This window comes from Carassius gibelio, chromosome B1 (genome assembly GCF_023724105.1).
Source record: "Carassius gibelio isolate Cgi1373 ecotype wild population from Czech Republic chromosome B1, carGib1.2-hapl.c, whole genome shotgun sequence".
In the NCBI taxonomy this organism is placed as follows: domain Eukaryota; kingdom Metazoa; phylum Chordata; class Actinopteri; order Cypriniformes; family Cyprinidae; genus Carassius; species Carassius gibelio.
In genome coordinates this window covers 36,879,623-36,881,714 of record NC_068396.1, presented here as the reverse complement: position 1 = coordinate 36,881,714, position 2,092 = coordinate 36,879,623, and the positions used below count along the sequence as shown (strand labels likewise).

The 2,092-nt window shown below is 33.1% G+C and overlaps 1 long non-coding RNA gene across 1 annotated transcript; it reads right to left on the bottom strand.

Moving 5' to 3' along the window:
* Positions 1-331: 331 nt before the first annotated feature.
* Positions 332-1,632, bottom strand: LOC127948742 (uncharacterized). Its single transcript, XR_008152176.1, has 3 exons — positions 1,554-1,632; positions 1,389-1,448; positions 332-886 (listed from the first exon to the last, which is right to left on the bottom strand). It is a non-coding gene; the product is annotated as an uncharacterized LOC127948742 (long non-coding RNA).
* Between the last annotated feature and the right edge of the window lie 460 nt (positions 1,633-2,092).

Genomic DNA, 2,092 nt, shown 5'->3' with positions numbered 1-2,092 from the left:
GACTTAACTCGAGACTCGTTTCTGACTTGAAAGGAATGACTTGGTTCCTCTGATGAAATCATCTGCTGAGTTCATGACTGGAACAAAAATATGGCAGGAATTTTACTTTCTGACCTCTGGACTTTACACCTCTGATGCCCATGCAAACTGAAATGTTTCTTCCTGTTTCCTGGGTGCTGCCCACACAAGACAATATAGACATCATACCATGATCCAATGGAATTTATTTATAATAAACCCAAAATGCTTATAAAAAAAAAAACAAATAATAATACAAAAAAAAAAAAAGATTAATCAGTGATTCATGGATTTTTTTTTTTTTTTTTTTTTTTTTTTTTTTTGCATTAAGCCTAGTAGGGCATTTTCACAGTTTCACTTGTTTTTGCATAGAAGAGATGTTCAGGTATATAAAAAAATTAAAAATAAAAAATAAAAATAAAGTTTTTGTTGTTGTTGATGATGTTTTACATTGTCCATCATTTCTTTCTGGAAACATTTTCAGAAGAATTTGAAACATGTATTGAGTAAGATTATATTTCATCACTTTGACCACAGACGGACATCTTATTCTTAAACACCCTTGAGATATTTTATTTTAAACTTCAGTTTACTGGCAAAAGAGAACTGACAGGATCTAGTGGGTAGTAGAGGTGGGTGGCACAGGAAATAACCCCATCCAGAAAACCAACCTCTGCAATGAATCAGAGCCCACTGACAGTGTCTCAACATATGTCACTAATCAGAATCTTCAAAACTATGCCTGTGTTTGTAATGACAGTCGGAGAGTATTATAGGTAATACAGTAATGCATGAACTGTGAAATTCCTGTCAGTGTTGTGTGTGACTAATACAGTTAATACAGGATGTTTTGGTTGCTGCTGCATACCTGTTAAATAAACGAACAAGAGTCAGAACAAGGAACCGCATGTATCGTCTTTTGAGTTAATATCATCTTAACATTACAGTGTTTTCCTCAGCTCTACAGCACCACACATTTATCAAATGTGATTCTAGTGATGACCTAACACTGAAAAAAATAATACATTTAAATAATAAATACAAATTGCTTTCTCACGTCTGGTGTTGACAGCCTCAGACTACATCTACATTGATCCAGATAAATTTATAAACACCATTTTCATTAAAAAATGTCCAAACTAGTGTTTTCAAGAGATTTCTAAAAGTTTCTCTTGCACACTGGAAGTAAGAACAGAAACTAGCTACTGGAAATATATACACTGATTCTCTGCTGTAAGTATTAAAGACATACTGCTGCGGCACAAATAGCAATGACTCATATAATCCATACTGGAACAGAAGGAAAACACTGTTTAATACTCATTGACTACTGATGATATATTGAGAAGACCTCTGGATCGTATACTTACTGTCTGATTCTGATATTCAGAAGAGCCCGACTGATGAACAGCAGCTCTGGGATGGACAGACTATGTGAAAGACACATTGATTATTTAATAGATTAAATCACTTTTTAATGCACAAATTATTTTGCACATGCATGATTATGCTGTAGTTTTTGAGATTTTACTTACTGTGAGTGTGTTGTACACATCAGAAGAACTGGACTTGAGATCTAGAGTCATATATGTGCTTGTACTGGGATCATTGTTCTACAGGGAATGAGAGATATAATACAGACATCTTTATACAAATGAAGAAATATAATTTATATTGTTTCACATTTATTTATTTGTTTATTTATTTATATATCTGTGTGTGTGTGTGTGTGTGTGGTGCATTAATCATCTCACCACATACTCGTGTACAGCAGATCTTCTGTTCATGCTTTTCCTCTGACTGTCAAAAAAGGAACAAAGAGTTAATTGTTTCATATATATATATAATTAGTAATCAAATATCCTTCTGCATTAGTTTGAAAGTAAATAATGTTTATATACTCCTCATTGTGTTATTTACATTATAAATATTATAATGATGATGATAAACACTCCTCCAGATGTCAATGTGATCACAAACACTAGATTCCCAGCAGCACCATGATGAACTGAAAGAGGAAGATCATCAATAATTAACAAACCGATGAATGATGTGAAGACACAGTAGTGTGTTA